Genomic DNA, 26,393 nt, shown 5'->3' on the forward strand with positions numbered 1-26,393 from the left:
CTAGAGTTAAAAAAAAAAGACACCAAAACCTCAGACTCACAGCAAGAAAGGTTTCCTTTTCACTCTACCCATCTACTGAGGATAATTGAAGGGCTTTATTCATCTTAGTCACTCAGTAGTTCAGACATTTTGAACATCATTGTCTGGTAGAACTCTGGTGAACATCACACAGACAATTAAACTCTGCCCAAGATCAAAACATACCCATTTTGCCATCCTCTTCTCCTTGTTGATTACCAGTATGCACCATCACAACCAGCATCTCCAGCCAAAACTATGTACATAGTCACAGGCACTTACAGTGAGCCAGGAAATAGATGTTACAATGTACTTGTAAGCAGAGAGCTGAAAAAGTTTGATGAATTTGGTGCAATTCCTTCTGTGAGAGTCACTGATCTCTCTTTGGAACTTGCCATCCTCTGATGTCTGACCCCATACTGTCTTGATGTCTCTCCTCTCCTTCTAGCTATTCTTTTTCTGTCTTTGCAGGTTCATTCTCCTTCCTGTATTCAACTGTCCTAGCACTTCCTTCCTTTCCCTGGGCAATCTCATCCTTGCCACTGCTTCTATTACTTCTATTCATTAATAATTTTAGACTCTTACCAGAGCCCTCCTCTGAGTCCCTAGAACAGATACTCAATTGGCATTTCCACCTGTGATCTTCAATCCAAAATTGAACTCATAAATTTGACCCCAAATGGTTTCTTTGCCTAAGTACTATGTGAGAGAGTGGCACTACAAACCATTCTTCCATCCTTTTTTTTTAAGCAGTACTGGAGTTTGCCCTCTGGGCCTCACACTTGCTAGGCAAGTGCTCTACCACTTGAGCCACTCAGCCAGTTCTATGAGCCAGGCAATTTTGAATATCAAAAACTTCAGAATACATTATTGTATCTGTTTCTCTCACCCACTCCATCTAATCTATCATTAGCTCCTGTCAAGTTCACCTCCTAAATAGATGCCACCTGTATTCTTCTTTCAAATACACTGTCACCAGCCTACCCTAAATTACCCACATCCCTGGCCTAGAATGCTGTGCCAGACTAAATGAATTCTTACATATTTTTCATATTCTTCAATCCATTCTTTATATTGAAAAACGAATGCTTTTTCTGAAATATAAGTATATTACCTCTGCTTTAACATTCTTATTTTTGAATTTTTATTAGCATAAATTAATCATAGGAGAGGTTTCATTGTAATATTTATAACATATATATATATATATACATTGATCAAATTCACCCCATCTATATTACCCTTTCTTAACCACCCTTGCCCCTCCTTACTTTGCCATTCTTTTCTTTATCAGTGCTGGGATTTGAACTCTGTACCTCACACTTGCTAGGCAGGCACTCAACATGTTGAACCACTCCACCAGCAAGACCTGCTTTAATATTTTTACATGGCTTTCCTTTGCTCTCAGGTAAAGCCAAAAGCCCTATTTGGCTTATAAGACCCTCCATGGTCTCTGGGGTCCCTTCCTGTCTCTCTACTCTCATAATGAATTACTCTTGCTGATTTGTTCTGCTCCAGGGGGGACCTATTTTAGTTCTGGGATTTTCCAGGTTTTCTTGTATCACGGAGACTTTTCATTTTCCCTTTAACTGAAATGCTATCCTTATCCTTTTCCTGTGAATGCTTCCAGAAAAGCTTTCTTTAATGTATTTATAGAGTTTTTAATTTGATGATAATTTTGTAAGCAATTCAAGCTTGTTTTTTCAGATAAGCTCCATGAAGCCAAGAGCTGTATTTGATTTTTTCACCATTATTTTCCTAGTTGCTAACAGAGAATCTGGTATAAAACATATGCTTAAATGCATGACTCAATGACAAGCATTATATCCCTTTGTACATTTTGTTTGAATGAAATTTATATATTTGTTTAAAAGTGTTCCAAAAAAGAGAAAATGAGTGAGTGTTTATGTATGTGTGTGTGTAGTCCTTCCTTCTCACTAGAGAAACTCATGGATGAGGTTCTTGATAAAATGTGCTTGTTAACAAGATTATTAGTGATAACCTTACTAGTAAAAGAAAGACAGTTTCTCATCTTGTCCCACTTATATTTTATGGACATTCTTCTTACATGATACTCAACATAGTGACTAGACACAGCTATGAATGCATGTGGCCAATGCTGAAAAAGGAGCAGTTAGCTAGAATATTATCCCAGTCTCTCCCTTTCCTTTTCAGAAGAAATTTATGAATTACCAAAGTCAGAATGCAAAGTCATGGGGCCAAGATAAATAAATAAAGAGCTGCAGATTTCACTGACTTTCTGGGAAATGAAATTAACTAGTCTTACGCACACTCAAAAAATAAGAGGTAATGTGTCACCCTAAATTCCTAACTGATATTTTTAGGCAGTCATCCTACAGACTGATGCTGCCAGGAAGAAGGAAATAATTTATCCCAATGTGGACAGATATTACATCTTTTAAGTTAATAGGGTTCCTGTAGTGCAATTATAATTAGTGTGTAACAAATGTATATATTTTTTCTTACTTAAAGGGTATAATTTGCATTCTAGAATTGAGCAATCAATTTCTCAATAATGAAGTAGGAACTAGCAATTTTCAAGTTTTAAGATCAAAATCAACGTTTAAAGCCATGTGTAATCAGTCAACATTTTTTAATGTAATGAATGTGACTAAACAAATTGCATACATGTAAGGAAAGACAAAATATCAAATATGTTTAAGACTAAAATGCAAGAATACCATTTGCATTAATTTTTCTTGGTAATTAAGTTATTCTGAACTTTCCTTTTCATCTTTAGGCATTAACTTCTTGAAGATATCTAATTAGTCAATTTTGATGCTATTATAAGAAAGTCATTTGCTCCTATTATCTCTACTTATAAAATAGATCTTATCTAAATCTACAAAATAGATTTGTTCATATTCCACTCATATTTACAGAAGACTAAGAGTATGCTAATTATCCAGGAATTAGCTTAGTAGCAACTTTTTTAATGATCCCAGAATCACTTATAGAAACCCATGAAAGTGATTAGAAAGACACAAAGTTAGAATTTAAAAAGAGATTCCTACCATTAAAACATTATTTAGAACTTTTCAAGTTTAAGAACAACTTTAATTTGCAAATTTACACAGCATACATTCATTCATATAAAGGGGATGAAAAGTAATTATCTTTCACCCATTACCAGGGTCATAACTGAGACTCCTGTAACAAAAAACGGATTACCAAAAAAAAAAAAAAATTAAAATTTTACATGCCACAGGAACCTTCTGAAATGAAGACACAAAGACCCAAGGAAAACTGAGATGTTAGCTGGATTCAATGCAGAATGCAGTCATGTAGAAATATGGTTGCATAAAAGGGAGCATGACCAAATGGTAATCCCCCAAGAGAACTCAGGACCTGTCTCTTCAGATTCTTTTTAGCCTTTCTGTACAATATTCCTTCCCCAGCAAGGTATGGGAGAAATGTCTTTGGAATCAGGGTTATATAACCTACTTATCAGGAAAGGTAGGTCAGGAAATTCCTTTATGACCATGTTTCACACATCTAGTGAATAGATGAAAGTAAAAGTTCTCAAATGTAAAAATGCCCTGGGACTCATTTGGATACATTTGTTTATATTGCCAAAAGGTAAACCACATAATATAAAGGAAGATTTTTGGCCAATTTAAGAGTCTCACAAGGACAGTTTGTGGTATTACCACACAATTGCCTTTCATAGGTGTGCTGCTAATATCGATTTGCCTGTTGGTCTTTTCCTAGTAGATTTTTCTAATATCACTGAGGCCATAGGAATTTTAGAGAATTACTAAAATTGAAGGGGGAGAAGGGGACAGAGGTAGCCCAAACAATGTATATACATATGAATATATGTAAAAGCAATAAAAAAATACTCAAAAAGTGAAAAAAAGGGTGATTTTCACAGAATCATTCTGTATATGCTAACCTTTTGGAACATTGGGGATAGAGAATTAACAGATTCCTGCTAATACTAATAAGGCTAATTTTTTAGCAACTAAAAACTTTAAGTCAGGTACAGTAGTGCACAGCAGTAATCCCTGCACTTGGGAGGCTGTGGCAGGAGAAACACAAGTTTGAAGCTACATAGGGAGTTCCAGGCCAGTCTGAACTAGATACTGAGAGCCTGTCTCAAGAAAGAAAAAGAAAGAAAAAAAAAAAACACTGTAGAGTATATGGCTATTATCTCACATAAAAATCAGATCTGTGTGCTAATACGGTCATGGAAGAATGAAACTGCAAACCATCTCTGACTAATGAATGACCCATCAAGTAACAGTGTGGTCCTTTTTGTATTGCTACCATCCTTCCTCTACCAACTGACAATTGCTCCTCTGCTTTGGGTCACCTCTTTGATTACCTAAGAAAAATCCCCTTAGATAAATCCAGAATACCAAGCATCATTAAAACCTAGTGATTTTCATGAATATTTCATGAAATACTCATATTCATGAGTATTTCCATGCCCCTAAATGTTAAGGAGATTCTGTGGGTTATTCTAACCATTATTGTGACCATTGTTTGATAGGGATTTTTCAAAGGCATAAAAAATTGAGGTCCTAGAATAATATGAATGATAGCAAAAAAGTTTGAGCAGTTTAAAGGTCTAGGCAATACTCCCAACTATTCTTCATGTGCTTGTGGATTTTTCAGTGCTACGTAGTTTTTAAAAAATGAAATTGGAATCCAAAAACCTGAATTTAAATCTGAGCTCTTCCATCTACTAACCTAAGTGACCTTGACCTTAACTAACTTGTGCCACATCTCCCTCATTAGCAATAGGTACAGTCTCAGCCATCATACCCAAGGTTGTGAGGCTGTGTAGAGCAGTTAAAGGATATGAAATTCAAATTGAGACATATATAGATTTGGATTTTACCTCCACTACTTATCAAGTTATTAATTATATCTGTGTCTCCATTTCTTACCTTTCAGGATTTGGAGGAAGATTCAAAATAATATGAGTCTACTAAGTACTGGCCAGACAATAATTACAATGATTATAAGAAATATGGAAAGCAATTATAAACTGTTGAGTACCATCAAATATAAAGTATATTGAACATAAAAATATGCATAGCCATTATACAGTGGCTATTATGCAGGTATATATTATACCTGAAACAACAGTATATATTGAACTTGATGTTTCTTATCTCTCTTTCTGACTAGAATGATTGAACACAGGCCATGTAAGATCAGGATCTTGGTCCATCTTCATTGTTATTTTAAACTCAGTCCCTTAGGCAGTGCCTGGCACATAATAGGCCCTCAATAATTGCTAACACTGACATAGCACCTATGCATAAATCATCCTATCTTCAACACAACCCTGTGAGCGAGATACTCTTCATCAAGAGCTGTAATATATTGCTAGGGAAATTGGGAGCATTAATCCATCTAACATTCCACAGCCATGTCGTGCATATGATGATAATGTCTTTAAAATATTATTTGCTATTATGATTTATAAAAATTGGACTACATTACTAAACTATAAATAAGAGTTTTTCTTCCCTCCCTAATAAATTTTCACATTCTATTAACTCTTTCTGGTCTGTATTTACCCTCCCTTAACGTCTTCACTTATCCTCTGCATATGAATGTCTTTTCCATTCATAAATAACTCTTCCTAGTCCCAATTTTGCATATTCATGAAAGAACCCAAAAGTCTCAAAGACAAATAATTTGCCATTTTTCTGAGGTTTAAATCTGGGTCTTATGTTCTATAAAGTTACCAGATGTTCAGGTTGGTATTAACTAATAAGCTTACATCTCAATCTGGTTTTTTATTCACTACTGTGTCAAGTTATCCTTTTTAAACTTTCTGTTGTATTTCAATGCCTTTATGGGAGAATGTATATTTAAATTACACATTAAGTTGGTATTTAAATTTTTGATTATTCAACAAATCTTGAAATTACCAGTGAATGGGAAATTACCACTGAATGTAAACAGTCAACTTTATGAAGAAGTAACATTCTTTAAGTCTAGATTTGTATTTTCACCTATCTCTAGGAATTATTACCTAGATTTTCACTGGGAAACTTACAAAAATGTGCCTTCCTCTCATCTTTCTATCTTACTAAGTAATGTCACAGTTAGCTCTGCTGTATCACTAATATTTGGACTTTGTTATTGATTCCTCTCTTATTCCACATGCAAAATTTTTCATGTGGAAAGATTCTTGATTCTATCTGCAAAACATCTTTAGCACTTTCCTCTTTCTTAGATTACGCTCTTATCTTTCCATCCGTGGACTGTTGTCAGTAGCCAACTATGAAAGCTACTTGTCTCCATTATCTTGCATACTGGTCATATCGCTTCCCTACTCAAAACCCTTGAGAGTTCCTTCCACCTAACATTTAAAAGCAATATGGCATCCAGGGGCACTCACAACCTGAAAGGTGCATCCTTTTCCAGCAGATCTATCCCATACCCTTCACTCCAGTAACATGGGACCTCTTATTCTTTTATGCAAGTTTGTGTCACTAATACACTTTTGCCTTCACTCAGCATTGGTTTTTCTGTCTTTGTTCTCCATTTCTATTATTCTCTCATAAACTCTATTCATCCCTCATGAAGCTTTCTTCTCAGGAAAGTCTGCCTAACTTTCTTTTTTCCATGTAGAGGGATGCATTCCTTTATTTTCTCAGTATAGCAATAGACTAACCAATATCACATTATTTTTAAACTGATGCTAAAATATTTGTTTCTTAAGCTAAATCACCAGCTTATTATGGAAAAATGATCCTTCTTTACTCTTGTCTCTGCACCCTAACAGTGTTTGAAGACAAAGCCAATCTATTTAACACTTTATTGGGAGAACAATCCTGAAAAGGCAATAGTGAAGAAGAAAGTGAAGTAAGGCAGGAAAAGAGTGAAACAAATGTCAGGTGCTTTGCTACTGATCTGGCCATGTGGAACCATTATATCTTATACTAGGCCATCTGGAAAAGAAAGAGAAGTAAATTATCTATTTCTTCTTGTTTTCATTACTCAGGACTCACCTCACAGGACATTCATTCTTTTGCTCCAGAGTTTGTTGCTAGGTCCTTTGGGCAGTCACTAGACAAGCCTGTTCTCCATGGATCCAGTTAGATTGAACCTCTATGCTGGAGATGAACAATGGTGGCTCCCTTTAAACTTGTCTTCATCACATTTTAAGGGATTACTGTTGTGGGTTTTATGACTATGGAAAAAGAATAAGTGTAAATATACAGATTTTGCCAAGAAAATTTAGATGATGGGAGTGCATACACTGGGTCTAGTATACTTCTGCTGTGCCCTTGTCCATAGAAAGGCTAGTGTACAATAAGTGGTTACTACACGATATGAAGTAGAGAGGTCATCAGCTCCACCATAATCAAATGTGACATAAGGCAAAGTCAGAGTGCTTACATTTTACTAGGGAGTATAACCATAGGTTAAGGAACAGGCACAGGGTACCCCTAAGTAGTGCCCAACACTGTAGGAAGTCCTTCATCTTTTCCACGTGGATCTTTTATTCTAATCCTCACAATATCCTCTGAGTCAGGTATTTCTAACATCTTTATTTTACAAGTGAAGAAAGTGAGTGAGTGAGTGAGTGAGTGTGTTTACGGTCTCATAGCTAGTAGGTAGTAAAACTAAAAACTCAAGATTCTACCCTAGATATCCTAACTCTAGAGCTTCCCAACATGTCCCAAATAACCACATATAACACTTCTGAAGAAGAAAGTGATGCTTAAAGCTGGTGATGAGCATAACTTGCATCTTTCATTTGGCAAATACGCACTCTGCCAACCTCTGTGCACAACACCTGTGACAATACAGAACTGCAAAATCACTCTCAAATCCATTCTTTGCAAAGACACTGACATCTGCAGTCATAACAATTCAACACTAGAGTTCAGCTCCTGTTCATTCACAGAATAAAAGACAAACTAAACTATCTGTTCAGAGATCAAATGCTGTGAGGTATCTATGTGGTGACTTGCTTTTGAAGTCACAATTGGCTTTACCTCTTTCTGAGAAGGATCTTGGTTTTCTTTTCTGTAGTTAAGTTACTGTAGTGGTCAGGACTTCCCTACCTCCCTTTGTCCTTAGAGGACAGCTACTGTGAAGCCCATTAGACACTTAGGAAATTTGTCTTCTGAAATGAGTCTTCTCTATGTGTCTGAAATCACATAGCAAAAATTTTGCCAAGTCACAGCTGAGACTTATTCTTCCCCTTTACAATTATAAAATTCTTTAATGTACATGAAAAATACAAAAGTATTGAGATTGCATTCAAAGAAAAAGTGTTTGTTTGCTTGTTTTGTATATAAACAGAAGCTCACTGGTGAGACAAAAGAAGATATAAAGGCTCAAAAGAAGATATAAACTTAAATTCCTGAATAACCACAGGAATTTAAGGCCTATTACATTCCTAGCTTTATGGACAGCTACATGAATTCAGTGGCAAATCAGGAAGGTAAAAACTGTTCATAAAATGCTTAATGTTACAGTCACATTCGCCTACTGGTTGAATGCTGAAGGAGACAAACGTGGATTAGAACCCAGGTTCTGGTACTGACTAGAAGCCAAGAGTAAATTGCCAAGCTCTCTAAGCCTCATTTGACTCATCTGTGAGGTGGAAATAACAAAAAATACCTACCTCATAAGACTTTGGCAAAGGTTAAATGACTAATACTTACAAAGTACTTAGCGTATATGACTCACAACTATTTAAAAATTACCACATAATTAGGGACCAGGAATTGCTTGAAAATGCACACTGACTTTGATCTCTGTGTTTTTCCTCTTTCAATGACGTTTAAGACCTTCAGACAAGGCCTAAAACAGGGAGCTTCTATATTCTGACTGAAAATAATATTTTTGAAATTGTTAATGCAGGAATGGTTGCTGTAGTTCTGAAAATTCAAGATATCTCTAAAATACATGACAATCTTAGCCCTCAGAAATTCCCAAAGAACTAGATGAGGAGAAGTAAGAGAAAAAAAAGCCTATTGAGAAGAAAATTAAGAGAGTTTTAAAAATCATGAGAACAGAGTGGCATGAAAGATTCCAAAACATGAGATACTTTCAAGTGTTTCCTTCATCTATAAAATTATTTATTCAGATTGTAATAGTCAGCCCTCCTTATCTGTTAGTACTTCATCTGTGGGTTCAACTAACCCACAGTAAAAATATGAAAAAAAAATTTCATCTGGACTAAAAGTATACAGAACCTTTTCTTTCTTATCATTATTCCCTAAACACGGCAATGTAACATTTATTTACATATCATTTACATTGTATTAGGTATTATAAATAACTTGAGGATGATTTAAAGTACATAGAAAGATAGTCTTAGGTTATGGGCAAATACTTTGACAGCTTATACAACAGACACCCTTGGACTTTGGTATCCATGTACAGTCCTAGCACCAATCCTCTACCCATACCAAGGGAGTACTGGATATGCAAAAATTTCAAGAATGTGATAAAGCATGTTCTTTAAGAAAATCTTAATAGCCTAAGGGGTATTTATAGTGAGAATTTGTGCAAGGAAAGGGAAGCACAGAGGAGGACCCATCTCAATCTGCTTGAGGTAACCAATGTTGAACTGGAAAGATGAGTAGTGATTGGCTGGATAGGGCGAAGGAGAGGGCATTCAAGCAATGTACACAATGCTTGAAAACCAGACTGAAAATAGCCTGGTTTGCTTGGGGAACTGCAAGTTTGGGTGGAACTGAAGGATGCAATGCAAGTCAAAGAATGGATAATGGTTCTTTCTCCTTGGCAGTATCAATGAGTTTGGCTCAGAAGGTTCACTCTGCTGTGCTTCAGATATCTGGTTCTAGTCACTTTGAATCTCAGCTTAGATGTCACATATGTAGAAAACCTTCACAGACCATACAACTTAGCTATTTAGGCATTCTAGTTTAAAAAAAAAAAAAGCACCCTATTTTCATACTGTGAACAGCACTAGTATTTTTTAATTTCTCTTACTGGCTTAACTGTTTGTTTACTATTTTTCCCAATAATTCCTTGGGAACAGTACTGTAGCTTTGTCACTACTTTATCCCACTGCCTAGAATTCAGCCAGACATAAATTAGACCTCAATTAATATTTGGTGAGTGAATGAAGAAGGTTGGACATGTAAACTTGTGATAAGGATAGTCTGCGTTCTATGAGTGGAGAGAAACCACTGATGATTAAGTAGGAAAGAATATAATTAGTTTCTTGTTAGAAAGTCACTCTCACAATTATGTAGAGGATGCATTTGAGAAGTAAGAGACTAGTTTGAAATCAACCAGATAGACTGAACCAGGACATCTACCGTGAGCAAGGAAGAGATGACTGATGAAAACAATGAGGAGAAGACATGAGGAGGAGGGAATAGACGAAGCTGAGTCTGGTTTACAACTTGTTCTAAATTGTAAGGAAGTCAGTAGTGCTAAATGAAGGAGAAAGTGAAAAGAAAATGAAAATAGTGAAAGTTGTGGTAATGAAGAAGTCATCAGTGCCATTCCAGAGGAGAAATAGAGATAAGGCTTCATGAGTTAGTGGAGAGGTGCCTGTTGGGTTGCTTCTCTTTTCCCCTCCAGCTCCATCTTGCAGAGTAAGTGGTTTTGTATAGAAATGTGTGGCAACATAGTTCACAGGGCCAACTTTACTGCATGTTCCTCACAGAAAACTTCCCATGGTCACCACTGAGGCCTAGAAGCACACACACTACCAGCAGCAAGATGCTGCAAGATGTGGGATTCTTTCTCACAAGAGTTGGAAACAGATCTGGTGGTCAATTGAACAGAGAATTTCAGAGTCTTGAGATCCTGAAGACAGGGTTATGGTGGGTTCTGAGTAGCTCTTGGCCTTGCAGGTTCCTAAACCAGTGGGAAGAAGCACAGCTGGAAAAAGGGACAAAACACTTTGACTAAGGCAGGGGTCACTTCTGTTTAGGTATAAATTTAGAATTTATTGCAGGAGGAACTTCAGAACTTGCATCCTGTCATCCTGAAACCCCACAGAAATAAACGTAAGAAAGCTTCCTCCCCAGAAATCCCAGGCAAGTCTGGTTGTTTCTCGTTCACTCTAAATGGTCAAAATCCCATCCCATTGTGGATACTAGTCAGTCACCATGACTAGGCGTGATGTGATGAACTATTTACTTAACCTGGTCATGTACTATAGCCTAGAAAAATACTGTAAACCCAATGGTCTGAGGAGGAAAGAGAGGTGGATGCTAGGCAAAGCAAGGTAAAAGGGTGCTGAGAGGTAATAACTCTTGCACATGTACTAAGATAGAAATGAAATCAGATTTCTGGATGCTATGGAGGGGAACACAGAAATGAATTGGAATATATAAGGCAGCATCATGAAAGAAAGGAAATGTATAATTATAATAAAGAATCTAAGTAAATTTCTGAAGATAGCTTTTCCAGATAGGGGAAACCCATATATGTGTCTGAATGTGGGAGAGAGATTCAAACTTTAGTGTCACTTATGCTTCTGGGTAAAATGCAGACTATTACTCAGCACATCTTGGAATTTGCAGTTCTGCTTGTCTAACAAGCTCCAAAGTGATTCTACTGTCATGAGCTCACTTGAGGAAAAAGAATATAGAAAATTAGACATTAGAGAAAGAATGAGACTGAAGATGTGGCAAAAAAAGGTAGAGTGAAAACTAACAATCCCTGGACAGCACACCTCTTTACATTCCTATAATAAGCTGTTTTCCCAAAAGAGGGATACAAGGTAGTACTGTAGAGTAATTTGGGGGCATTTTCTCTGAAGGATGCTAGAAGACTATTCTGACATAGGGCTCATCTACTATAAATAATAAGCAGGAATCCTAAGCCTGTGATCCTCTTATGTTTTCCAGGCCCACAAAGCTTCCAGTGTTCATGCAGTGCCTATGCTTGAGGTGTGTGACACAAAAATTAAGTAAGTAGCTGGAGGCTGCTCTTCAATAGCAGACTTAGTAAAAGCATGGCTCCCTCAGCGGGTGTGTGTCTGTGTGCGCATATGTCTGCGTGTGTGTGCGTGTGTTAGGATTCCTCTAACAATCTGCCAGCCAACCACACAGTTTCAGTCACATTGTTTGTGGTTCACTGAAGATTTAATTTTTAAGCAGTCATATAAATAATGAAACTGAGTGAATTAGGGATGTACAATGTCTTTTTTCTATAACTCAGAGATCCTAAAGCCATATAAATATACCAACTAATGAGGTGTCAGTATCTTACAGTGACAATAATAAAAAGTACCTGGTTAAAATAAGGAAGTAATTTTCATTAGTAAAAATTTATTTCTGCAATATTTTATTTGTCATAAATTATGTCAGTTTTTCCATAGCTATTGACCTCAGCAATGACTTCTGAAGCATTAAGTGGAGTATCGTCATGACAAACATTTTCAATAGTCTGTCCATTGAAGTTTCAAAATAGTTCAGAAACAAATCCAACATTCCCAGTGTCTCAATTTGCTGTTGGAAAATAATATTTTTGCAAGTATATGTTGCGTGTTCTAAGATTTTATCATCATATGAAAAATTATTAGTTCTCTGGAAGTAATTCATCATGTAGAATCTTGGAGACCTGCTAAAATTTAAGTACATTTTTCTCCTCCCTCCTGTGGATCTTCAGTTGATACAATGCTCAGTTCACTATCTTGGACCCAGGAAAGAATAACAGAAAGCATAGGAGCAAATTTCCAAAAATCTGGTACATTCTTGATTCTGCAAATGATAATTTTTAAAAATCTATATTAAACCAATACATTGCTCTTTTCTCCTCTTACTTCCCACAGTAGCCTCCCATTTTCTTTACCAGACTTCCTTCCATGATGTTTATATCTCATGTTTCATCACAATTTATATGTCTCTTCCTCAGAGAGTTTCCTTAATATGTCCTTATTTCTTTACTGTTTATTTTCTGGCCCCACTTTAGAGTATCTTGTGCATAAACTATGGTATATAGACATTCTCCTTTTTCTGTTATAAGCCAGAGATCAGCAATATATTATATAGGGTTTGCTATTATAGTATGTGTTAAGTAATTATAGGAAAAAGGAATATTCCATAAGTTCTTTTATTTATTTTATTTTATCTTTTTTACATTTACTTACATGTGTATACATTATTTAGACCACTGCCCACCCTCCCCGCTTCCAGGCAGAACCTGTTCGCCCTCTTGTTCTCCAATTTTGTTGAAGAAAAAACATAAAAGATAATATGCTAGTTTGAGATAAGGATACTATACTGGGAGATTCTTTGTATTGTTTCCATGCACATGTGTATTACAACCCACATTGGTTCATCTCTGCCAGACTTCTTCACTACTTCCTAGTGCTCTTCCCATAGTGGCCTCTGCCAGTTAAAGATTGCTATATTCATTCCTATACAGTGAGCATATTAACCACATTCAAGATTTTGATTTTCTTGCCCTATCCCTCCTGTTCACAGTCTCCCCTTATTGTGCTACCTATGTTCAATAATATTACTGCATTTGTTTTAGGTCTATAATCCATGTATGAGAGAGAACATGTGACTTTTGGCCTTCTGAACCTAACTAACTTCGCTTAAGATAATATTCTCCAGTTTCATCCATTTACCTGTGAATGACAAAATTTCATTCTTTTTGTGGCTGAATAAATTCCATTGCTTATAAGTACCACAATTTCTTAATCCATTCTTTGGTAGTGGGGCATCTTGGCTGTTTCCATAGCTTAGCTACTGTGAATAGCACTTCAATAAACATGGGTGTTCAGGTGACTTTGTAGTAACCTGAGTCACATTTCTTCAGGTATATCCCTAGGAGTGATATTGCTAGATCATAAGGCAGATCTATGCTTAGTTTTTTAAGAAGCCTCTATATTGCTTTCCATAGTAGTTGTACTAGCTTACATTTCCACCAGCAGTGTATGAGGGTTCCATTTTCCCTGCATCCTTGCTGACATTTGTTGTTGGTGGTGTTCTTGATGGTAGCAATTTTAACAGTTGTGAGGTGGAATCTTAGCATGGGTTTGATTTGCATTTCCTTTAGGGCCAGGGTTGATGAGCATTTTTTTCATGTGTTTTTTAGCCATTTGGACTTCTTCCTTTGTAATAGTTCTGTTTAGTTCAGTTGCCTATTTCTTTATTGGGTCATTGATTTGTGGAGGAGTTTAGTTTTTTGAGCTCCCTATATGCTCTGGTTATCTGTCCCTTTTCTGATGTATAGTTAGCAAAGATTTTCTACCATTCTGTGGATGGCCTCTTCAATTTAGAGACCATTTCTTTTGTTGTGCAGAAGATTTTTAATTTCATGTGGCCCCATTTGTCAATTCCTTCTCTTAGTTGCTGAGCCACTTCAGTTCTATTGAGAAAGTCCTTGCTTATGCCTATTGCTTCCAGTGTATTCCCTGCTCTTTCCTGTACAAGCTTCAAGATTTCAGGTCTGATATTAAGGTCCTTAATTCACTTTGAGATGATACTAGTACAGGGTAACAGACATGGATCTAGTTTCAGTTTTCTGCAAACAGATTACCACTTTTCCCAGCAACATTTGTTGAAGGGGCTGTCTATTCTCCATTGTATGTTTTTAGCAGCTTTGTTGAAGATTAGGTGAGCACAGTTGCATGGATTCATATCCTGGCCCTCTATTACTTTCCACTGGTCTTCATATTTGTTTTTGTGCCATGCTGTTTTTATTGTATGGCTCTGTGTATAGTTTGATGTCAGATCTTGTGATACCTCTGGCATTGTTCTTTTTGCCAGTATTGCCTTGGCTAGTATTGGTCTTTTGTGTTTCCAAATGAACTTTAAGGTAGATTTTTCACTCTCTGTGATGAATGTCATTGGGATTTTGATGGGAATTGTGTTGAACATGTAGATTGCTTTTGGTAGTATAGCCATTTTTACTATGTTGATTCTGCCAATCCATGAGCATGGGAGAACTTTCCACCTTCTGTAGTTTTCTTCAATCTCTTTCTTCAGTGGTTTGAAGTTCTCTTAGTAGAGGTCATTTACATCCTTTGTTAAGTTTACTCCTAGGTATTTGATTTTTTTTTGAGGTTATTATAAATGGAATTGTTTCCCTATATTCTTTCTCAATCTGCTCATTGTTGGTGTATAGAAAGTCTACTGATTTTTGTAATTTAATTTTTGTATCCTGCTGCTTTGCTAAAGCTGTTTATGGTGTTGAGGAGTTTTGGGGTGGAGTTTTTCAGGTCTTTAAAGTATAAGATCATGTCATCTGCAAATAGGGATAGTTTTATTACTTCTTTACCTATTTGTATTCCATTTATTTCTTCTTCCTGCCTTATTGCTCTGGCTAGGAATTCTAGGACTATGTTGAATAGGAGTGGGGAGAGTAGGCACTCTTGTCTCATTCCTGACTTTAGGGGAAATGGTTTCAGTTTTTCCCCATTAAGTATGATGTTGGCTATAGGTTTGTCATACATAGCTTTTACAACATTGAGATACATTCCTTCTACTCCTAGTTTCCTCAGAGCTTTTAACATGAAATGGTGTTGAATCTTATTGAAGGCTTTTCTACATCTATTGAGATAATCAAGTGGTTTTTGTCTTTGTTTCTATTAACATACAATATTACATTTAATGATTTGCATATGTTGAACCATCCCTGCATCCCTGCATTCACCAACTTGGTCATGGTGAATGATCAGTCTGATATGATGTTGGATTAGGTTTGCCATTATTTTATTGAGAATTTTTGCATCAATGTTCATTAGGGAGATTGGCCTATAGTTCTCCTTTTTGGATGTCTCCTTGTCCGGTTTTGGGATGAGTGTTATACTGGCTTCATAGAATGAGTTAGGCAGTGTTCCTTCCCTTTCTATTTAATGGAAAAATTTAAAGAGCATTGGTATTAGTTTTTCTTTAAAGGTCTGGTAGAATTCAGCAGAGAACCTGTGAGGTCCTGGACATTTCTTTTTTGGGAGACTCATTGCTGCTTCAATTTCATTATGTGTTATAGATCTGTTCAGGTGGTTAATATCTTCTTGGTTCAGTTTGGATGGTCATAAGCATCTAGAAATTAGTTTTTTCCATTTATTTGAATAAAGGTTCTCAAAGTTGTCCCTGATTATTCCTTGGATTTTCTTGGTGTTTGTTGCTATCTCTACTTTTTCATTTCTGATTTTACTAATTTGGGTCTTTTCTTTCCTCATTTTAGTCAGATTTGCCAGGGGCTTGTCAATCTTGCTTATTTTTTCAAAGAACCAACTTTTTGTTTCATTGATTTTTTGTATGGTTTTTTTTTTTGTCTCTTCCATAGCTCTTTTAAAACATAAGGTATCTCTTTGATTTATGTAGCTATATATCTCAACTGCTATCATGTGAATATGGTTTGTCTCCTTCAAAACTCATTGAAGTTTTATCCCCATCATGAGGTATTAAGAGAGTGAAGACTTAATCCAACTCTGTTGTTTATAAGTAAGTCCTTTGGGACTCAGGGTAGAGTCCCATGATTGAATACTTGTGGCTTTATATAAACAGGAAGAGAGACCATAGGACACACAAACACACACACAAGTCCTCCCCATCTCTTGCCATGTTCTACCCTGAGCTACCTTAAAACTCTGCCAGCAAAGCATTCATCAGATGTAGAACCTCATCTTCTGACTTCCAGAACTGTGAGCTAAATAGACCTCTTTTATATAAAGTTATCCAGCTTCAGGTTATAGTAATCACAGTACAGCATAGTAATGTATAGTATATTACTGTGATGCAAAACAGACTAATTCATACTATGGAGCTCAGTGCTTGACAGAGAGTAGATCATCAATCAATATTGGTTAGACAAATATGTGATGAGAGAACTGTCTGCAAATAAGAATAATTTTACTCTTAGCTTCCTCAAGAGACAAAAGAAGCAGTAAGGATCAGAAGGCATAGGCAATAAATGTATTCACCAACCACAAGTACCCTTTTGATTTCATTGATATTTGGAAGACTTTTCCCTGGCCTTTCCAGAAGTACCCTACAACTGTGAGTCTTGTCATGAAATCTCCTTCAGTGAAAATTTATCTAATTTTCTCAATGGTTTCTGTTTTTATCAACCTGTGCTGCTATGTTCAGCAACTTCTCTATTGTGTTCATGGGGATCACCCTCAGGAAATGCAGACAGATTCTTAGAAAAGCCATGGTTTTCACCAGTTGGACTTCTTTCCTATTGTTTATAACCAGTGTTCACACTCGGACAGTTCGTGACTCATGCATGCAGTTTTTTCACTTTTCACTTAGAACCTGATGCACAATTTGTCTCACATAGATGGCTATGTTTAAGGGCTTAAGAGTTAAGCCCCTGAATCTGATTTCTAGGATACCTGACTTCTCTGATACATCTGTAAGCACAAGCAAACCTTTCACTTCTTTAAGATTCCTGTCCATAACAGGAAGATAATAATGTTTAGCTCATGGGATTTACATTTTCATTAAATGAAATAATTTCATGTAAAGTACTTAATCGAGTACTTACAGTAAAAGCTTGACATTGGCTGAATATCGTAGCTATTATCATTATCAACTTCATATTTGTTTCTCAGCTGTGGAGGGAAATGCTGAAGTATTTGAAACAACTAGGCAGTAGGGGTGGAGGAATAATACTCATCTTGTATCTTAAAGCCATTCAGGAGCTGTGAATATCATGATTATTCTTTATTTAAAAATTTTATACCGTACAGTTGAGGTTCACAACATGACACTATAAGATGTACATGAGTAAAATGATGACTACAATGAACAAATGAACATATCTGTTATCTCATACATTTACTTTTTTTTTTCAGTACTAGGGCTTTTACTTCAAGCCACACTCTACCAGACCATTTTTCTGATGGGTTTTTTCAAGGTTGGGATTCCTGAACTATTTGCCCAGGCTGGTTTTGAACAGTGATTCTCCTGATCTTTGCATCCTGAGTAGCTAAGATTACAGCTGTGAGCCACTGGGGCCCAGCATATTACTCATTCTTAAAAAAGTGAAATCTTGCCATTTTTCAAAACATGGATGTACCTAGAAGACATTTTGCTAAGTGAAATAAGCCAGACATAGTACAGATTCTAGAGAAATCATTAGCCAAATTCAGCATAAGCAACAGAGCAGTATGGCATAAATACTAGTCTTGACATCTAGGTTTTGGACTTTGTTGTGCCACCAAATGGGACACTTCAGGAAAGAACATTATGCCTTTCACATACACCAAATGCTATGAGGATAAGGCAGGTCTTTTTCTGCTATTCTTAATTTAGTTTGCTAAAATTAATACCTTGTTCATTGTCTATTATCAGACTGTAGGGATATTGGGGGGTGCGAAGGAAATTAGTAGTGAGAAAGTATGTTAGCCACACTTGTGACTATGACAAATAACAGAGAAATAACTTAAAGGAAGAAAGATTTATTTTCGTTCAAAGTTTCAGAGGTTTCAGCTCATGGATCACTTATTCCATTGCTATGGGCTTGTGGTGAGCAGAACACAATGGTGGCAGGAGTATGTGGTGAAGGACAATGTTTACCTTATGCATCCATGAAAGGGAGAGATGAGAAGGGGCAGGGAACAAGGTACATCTTTCCAGGTCACACTCGCAGTGACTTACTTCCTTCACCTAGGCCTCAACTCCTACTTTTAAACCCCTTCCTGATAATATACTCATAGTATGAATCCATCAAGGGGTTGATCCACTGATTAGATCAGAGCCCTCAGGATCCAATTATTTCCTAAAAGTCTATCAACAAGTCCCTACTACACGAACCTCTGGGGTCATTATATATTCACAGGGTAAAAGGAAGACAGTATCTTTAAACAAATCTTTACATCCAAGAAATTACTACTGAAAAGCTGGGCAGAGGACAAGACAAACTCTAAAATGATTTCTCATTCTATTACAAAAATTCAAAAACTAATTTTCTCTTTCTGCTCTGCAAAAATAAAATTCATGATAAACAGAATCTATTGTAAAAAAAGTAATAATGTTTGCAATACAATTATTTAAAAATTAAGTTATCAATTTGTAATTTGAAGTATTATGAATTTAGGCTTTTTATTTAACATTATTGAACCATGTGCAAAATATAGACCCAATTCATCCCATTCTTTATTTTATTGCTTCATATTGCAATTTGTTTTAATAATGGGCTTCCTTCACTCATAAGATCAATGAAAAGCACAAACCACAGTGTATTTTTTGCTTGGCCAAGAAAAGATTGTAGCCATCTAACTCCCAAGATAGAAGTGTGTGATTATAGTAAATAAATAATCATAATAAGTTTGTGATTAAGTGCTAATGAAGTATATTTAGATGTTGCCTGAGAATTTGGAAATTCAATATTATTCAATTTGATCCAGAGAAAAATAATGGAAATCATATAACAGTTGCATATTTAAAATTTTTGTACACACAATTTCATGCTGAAACATCAACTGCAATGTATTTAATGCTTTGAAATAAAATTATAACATTAAATTCCTGATACAATAAAAAAAAGTATCAAGTTTCACATTAGTTCCTGGTGTGAATCTATTCTGCTCTAAAACTGACCTTTCTTATAGCATTCTCGTATTTGGATAGCAGATCCCTTTCCATAATATACAAAAACTGGACCACAGTATACTTTGTCAGCAGAAAAGAATGTGAGATTTTTGAAAGCCTTAGTAAGTACAAAACATACAATTATTTAAAAGAACAGAAAATTAAGCACAAAGTTTGCATTTGTGGAAAGCAAAGCAGAAAAGGTGATCATTCACTCATTGTATACAATAAAAGTACATGTTTTTGTACTGGTGCCAAAAATAGTTTTTATAATTCTGATTTTTAGTAGTAGATCTATACATTTTGTAAGTCACGTCATGAAAATTCATCTCTAGCAAACTTCCCAACCTTAGGTGATGAACTATGCATAGTGAAAGGTGAATTACAGATGTAAATAAATGCAGCATGCTACTGGGACAAACAATAAAAACAAAAAGGTAAGGCCCAAAGTCATATCATCAAAAAGATGGAAACCACTAATTCATTTTCTTGGATATTCTTCATTGGCCTTGAGCACTTATAAACAAGTAGCACCATATATTTGAAAGATTCTAGATGGACACTGGAGTCCTGAGTTATTATAAGGTTTGCTGTGAAAATTACAGGAAAGCATCTGGCACCATCCTGGCACATGATTGTCATCTAATAAATGTTAATTTCTCCTTCCTTTTCTAACAATACAAAAGACTCCAAGAAAAGTCAAGCATATTCCATGTCTATTAGATAAAATTTTGAGCCTTTCAAGCAACAAATAGCTTTTGTTTGGCAGCACCAACAATCTATTTTTCAGAGGAGTGGTTGTTTTATCTCAAAATAATTAACTTAGGTCTTGTAAACTAGTTGAGAACACCATCAGAAAGGGACTAAGGTAGAATGAAGAAAGAGGAGATAAACCAATTCGGGTCACAATATATATATACACGGCAATGTCACAAGGAAACTCCCTGTGTAGCTATCTTAAACAAGCAAAAATATAATTTTTTTTCTTTTTTCTTCTACAAAATCAGAGAACAGGAGGGCAAAACAGGGTGGAAGGGGGTTGGTACCAGCAGGAGAAGAGAGGTGGTGGGGAAAGGGTGTAGGAGGGTGAATATGGTGCAAATATTGGGTACATGTGTATGTAAACGTAAAAATGATATCTGTGGGAACTATTCCAGGAATGGGAGAGGAAGAGATAAAGGAAAATGGTGGAGGGGTTTAATTCAAGTATGATATATTTGGCATATTGTAAGAACTTTTCCAAATGCCACACTTTACCCCCAGCACAGAAATAAAAAAATAAAGTGTATAATTAACAAAAAATGGAAATAATAATAACAATCACTTTCGAATTCCCAATTTAATGACCTGAAGTTATAAAAACAATCCTATCAAAATGTATAAAAACATTCACTCACATGTATGTCATATGAGTGACTTCAATTTTTGAAATTGAAAGTTCAAAAATCTCTTAATAGTTATCTTATTAAAAGGAAGACATCATAGAATTTTTTGGACAGAAAGTGAATTCTTGCTATAGCTTCACATCTTGTATGTTTTTCTTCTGAGAGATATTGATGTCAATATGCTCAAAAGTAAAACCGTCATTTCAATGACTAGTATATTAAAAGACAAAGTTTTTCTTTGAAAGATTCATACTTTATTAAGGCTGAAATCTATCACCATGAACAGCAAGCCTTGACACAGGGAAATGGATACCCTATGTCTCTTCAGTTCTCTGTATCTAGTACATTATAGGCTCTCAACAAGTGCTCATTGGATGAATCAATAACTGAATAAATGAATGGATGACAAAGAAAAAAAGAAACAGTCTAAGATTTTAAATAAAAATCTATGATGGTGAATGACATAAGTGACTTCCTGATTTCAAATGTAAAGAATTGTCCTAAGACACTGTAAATCTATACAGAAGTACTAATGTCATTTGTGCTCTAGAGGAAAAGGATTGGATGTTGTACATAATAAGTCTAGAAAGATGACTATTCACTAAAATCAGTGTAGAAGTCTCTATGAATTTGATTCAAGGATTTTTCTAGAGGTTGGGAATATACAGATCAATATAGCACTTGTTTCCAAGGAATTCACAAACTAATGGGAGAAAATAACCCCTACACAAGCTAACATAAGTGTAGTCTACATATAAAACAGAGGTATATACAAAACATACAGATGCATATAAAAAGGCTATGGTGCTCAAAAATAAGAATAATTAATGTTGTTACAAGGACAGGGTGTAGGCAGGAAGGGGAACATTGAGATGTCCTCAGAGGGGATAGTTTAATTGAGTCGTAAGTGGACATTTAGGTTCCTGTAGCAAAAGTGGAACTGCAGGGATTCCCTGAAAAAAATAGCCAGTTTAGGGAAAGGCCTGGAAATCAATGTACTGGAGGGCAGGTTAAAAGAGGAGTGAAAGTAGGGTTAGCTAAGATAAGATAGGGAAGGCCTTGTTGGCCAGATGGAAGGATTTAGATTTCATATTGCAGGCCAGTGTTTTTCAAATTATGAAGAGCAGAGCCACCTCAGAGCCTGCTAAGAAATAAAAAGTGCTTAGCTGTTATCTGTGCAGGTTTCCACATAAGATATTCTTTATGGGAAAAATGTTTTATAACATCTGTTATAGGCACTAAGTTCCTGAAACCTTTTAAATTGAGAATAATAAGAACAGATTGACATTTTAGGAAGTCATTGCCTATAGAGTCCAAGACCAGATCCCAACACTAATTAGATTGCACAGGTGAAAGATTCAGGGTATTAATTCCAAGATGGCAGCTGATAGGGTGAGGAGCTGGCTAGTGAAACACAAAATTGCATAGTCTTTAAAACTCTTCTATTTAAATCACTGAAATCAAAGTTAAGAAGAAGGTCAGAATTAGTACTGGGATTGAGCTGAGATGTTTGTAGTTATCAAGGTGTTTTTTATCATGGATGAACACATCAGAGGTTCAAAATAAAATGTGTTTTATTTTACTTAAGGAAAAGGCAAAGGAAGATAATTCTATGGAAGAAACTGTATAAGAAAGGTAGGAAAGAAGAAAACTATGAGTCACTGGTGTCACACAGATAATAGAAGGAAGTCAGACATTGCAAAAGGAGAAAGCAAGAGAAAGACTGAGGAGGAACTGTTGAATTTGGCAAGGTGCTATTCCTTAGAGACCTCAGCCAATACAGATGTATTGACAGAATGCCAACAGCAGAATGGGGTAAGAGTTGGTAGAGTTAGGAACTCATTGAATGGAGAAAATGTACTAGAATTCCATTCAGAAGCAACCTTAGGAACAAAAGTACTGATTTGCCAGTACAATCTGTTATAGGCTAAAAGAAAGTCATTGTGAATGTGGAGAAATAGTCGTTAAGTACAAAATTTCCACTTATCTATGAGACTAGCACCATCTTAAAAGAAGATTTTTAAAAACAAGATTAAGAGGCAGTTTTGGAGAAAAGAAAAACCTAAACTGAGAGCACTCATGTCTGATAACTGATTATAACTTTGTCTATTTATTCTGGACCCATTCTATATGGGACCACTATTATAGAAATATAGATGAAACTAATGGGAAATTCCAAAGTCAAAATGCTACATGATTATCATAGCCAGGAAAAGTGATGTCAGGAATGAGTCAATCTCTGTGTTTTGTCTTGAAAGTAGAAGAAGTACTAAAGCAATAAAGCAGGGCATAGAACATGTAAACAGCTGTTTCCCAGTTAGAGGATAGAAGAAAACCATGGCCCTTCTAGCATTAAGTTTTTTTTTTAAGCTCAAGGGCCAACATATTTAGTTAATTTGTTGGGGAAAAGCAATGACCTACTTTCTGTAGCTATGTTTAATGAGAGAACAAAGAAACCTTGCTTCTCAAAGATTCTTTTCTACTAAGAACAAATGTGCTACTCACAGAAAACATTTTTAAAAAACTAAGGATTTATATTTCCATTAATTTTGATGAAAAATCTAAGATATTTATTTATGAACTAACACAATTCTAAATATGTAGCCAAAAGTTTTTATTGTTCTAAGTGTTTAACTGCTTGCAGCCTCCCTTACCCTAAACCCACAGTCCTATTGATGGATTGTTGAGAATGAGAACCATAACTGCAGAGAAAGTCTCTAAGTTCTTGAAAACAAATGCTTATATCCACAGAGCTTTATAGATGTTCATAAGCCCTTACTGTACTAAATTAAGTCATACATTTTATAATATTTCCCAAAAGTTCACCTTGACCAACTTCAATATCACCCTATTTTAAAAATATATTTAGCACTTCATGAAGATTAAAAATCTCAAGAACTAATTGAACTTTAAAATGGATTTCACTTGGACATATTTTATTGATTAACAAAGTTATCATTATTTATACATACAAATAGTCCAGCTAGATCTGGACTTGAATCTATATCTGCCATTCATTAGCTGTGTGGTCTTGGACAAACCATTCAAAGCTTACTGAACAGCTTCTATGTGCCAGACACTATGTTAAGTATTAGGTAGACAAACATGTTAAAAAACTTAATGCCAAGAGATCCCCGAAGGTAGAGATGGAAACTGTGATGTAGGGATCAAAGATACTTGTGAGTGACAGGAGCAGGCAGCAGCCACACCACTTCAGGCTACCAGATTCCGTAGGCAACTGGTCCAAATCATTTGATTTTTCAAGAGAAGTGAGAAATATGAATTTTGAGGCTAAATCTCTCAGCTAAAAAAGGTTAACCAAATAACTTTTTTCAACACCATGTGATTGACAACTTCTGCTCTAGGTAGAAACTTAGCAATTAAGTCTTCAGACAGCAAATCTATTAAATGTGGCAAATAACTATAATGAATGGATTATGTGTTCAGCCTGGGTTATCTGAATTACAAATGAACTTTTTCACTGATGAGGATATAAAATATATTCTGTATAGCTGTAAGAACTATTGACAAGGGTATTAAAACATTCTGTACAGCTGTAGGAGCTATTGTCAAATTCTCTTTTTTTCTCCCCTCAGCTGCAACTCTCTGTAATGCTACCACAATCTGAAAGTTGAGCATCAAAATGATTAAGAAGAAAAATCCCTTAGAAACTGTTGCATAATTCATCATGGCAGCTGAGACTGAAAGACTGTCTTGTAGCATAAATACACTACAAACTATAGCACTGAATGAAAATTCAGTTAAGATACACTTTAGTTAAAAGCTTTAAAATATAACTCCTTCCATTTTGAGAAATGCCTGGGAAACAGTTTGTTCCTGCTAACGTAATTGAATAGGTCACTAAGTTTTAGATACATTTTATGCAATAGCATTGTTAGATTAGCAGAGGACATATTTGCACAGTTCATCAGTAACATATTTATTCCACATGACTGGACCGTATATTATTACTGTGGTTCCTTTGCATAAGAAATGCATCAGGGTTCATTCCCAGGCCAAAGCCTCCCTGCAGTAGAAATATGACATGTGTTGCCAATTTTTGTAACATTTCAGTGGGAGGATTTAGAATAATTTACTTTAGTTGTGAGTCTTTCCCTAAAAAAGATTGTCCATGCAATATTTTCTAGAGTAGATTTTAATAACTGTGTGTTTAGGGGAGTATTTGATGGAGGGGGAGTTTTTTCTTAGCACAGTAGAAAACAAATGCCTCAGAGGCAGACAGACCTGAACTTGAATCCACATCTGCCACTCATTAGCTATATAATCTTAAACAAATCACTAAAACCTTATTGAGCTGCTTCTGTGTTCTAGGCACTATACTCAGTACTGGATAGACATGAGTGAAAACAACAGTCATTGTCCAAAACCACTTAAACCTTATCAGAAAATCGAAAGAGAATAGACAGCTTCAATACAGAATCTCCAAGACTACAGCAAATGTACAACGAAGTCATTTGGGGAGGGCATAGAAATAGCATCTATCCCTATCTTAAAGTATTAGAAAAGGTTTGCTAGAAGAAGGGATGTCTGAGCTGATATCTGGAGGTACAAGAGGAGCCAAGTCAAAGAAATGTAAGACAAAGAATATTTTAGAAGCAGGAAGCTACATATACACAGGTCAGAAATTGAGAGCCTAGAACTTCTGAGCAATCACTCAGGGTTTATATGACAGCTCAGAGTGAAAGATCAGCTGGACAAGCCTCACTATTCATCACAGTCAAAGACAGGACGGAAGAAGAGGCAAAGATGCCTTCATCTATTTACTCATCATAATAAATACTTCAATCTATTGTATTAAAAAACTATGGTCACTATTTTCATACATATTTTAGTGATTTTCACATTAAACATTACATTACTTCTGACATTACTATTTGAAGTGATGATAGTTGACTTACTTAAACAAATAAAATGTTCATTTGTAGTTATTGTTAATAACTTCACAATAACTGATCTGAAGAGCACTAGAATTAAGTAATCTCATGGAAAGAAAAAAGTTAGTAGTGAAGTAATTTAAGGAAAACTACATTCTACCCCTATTGCATATTGCTTATTTATATTAGTATGCTTAATATTCTAAGAAGTTCTGATGCAAACAGAGCAATCAGCAAACACACATTTACCCAGGATTAGAGGAAAGCTGATTGGCATAGATTTAGTGGTACATATGTACCACTCAGCCACATCTCCAGATCTTTTGCTCTGTTTATTCTGTAGATAGTCTCACTTTTTTGCCCAGAACAGCCTGGCCACAATTGTATTTTATGCTTCTCACCACTGCTGGGATGACAGGCACACACCACTCTGCCCAGCTTTTTTCCATTGAGCTTTTTTTTTCTTTCTTTCTTTTTTTAACCTGGGCTGGCTAGGGACTGTAATTCTCCAATCTTATCCTCCCATGTATCTTGGGATGACAAGCACATGCACCAGCACCCAGCGATTGGTTGAGATGGGGCCCTAGAACTCTCCCCTCATTCTTTCT

At 35.7% G+C, this 26,393-nt stretch overlaps 1 protein-coding gene across 2 annotated transcripts in view; it reads right to left on the reverse strand.

Annotated features, from left to right (window-relative positions):
- The window catches only part of Macc1 (MET transcriptional regulator MACC1), a 219,988-nt gene that overhangs the window by 187,363 nt on the left and 6,232 nt on the right, over positions 1 to 26,393 (reverse strand). The window contains exon 1 of one of the 2 annotated variants that reach the window (XM_074065134.1): positions 7,017 to 7,186. The exons of the other annotated variant lie outside the window; for it this stretch is intronic. The gene's annotated coding sequence lies outside the window, so the exon portion shown is untranslated. Of the gene's footprint in view, positions 1 to 7,016; positions 7,187 to 26,393 lie in introns of those variants that run through there. 2 annotated transcript variants of the gene reach the window in all.

The sequence above is a fragment of the Castor canadensis genome, chromosome 2 (genome assembly GCF_047511655.1).
Source record: "Castor canadensis chromosome 2, mCasCan1.hap1v2, whole genome shotgun sequence".
NCBI lineage: Eukaryota > Metazoa > Chordata > Mammalia > Rodentia > Castoridae > Castor > Castor canadensis.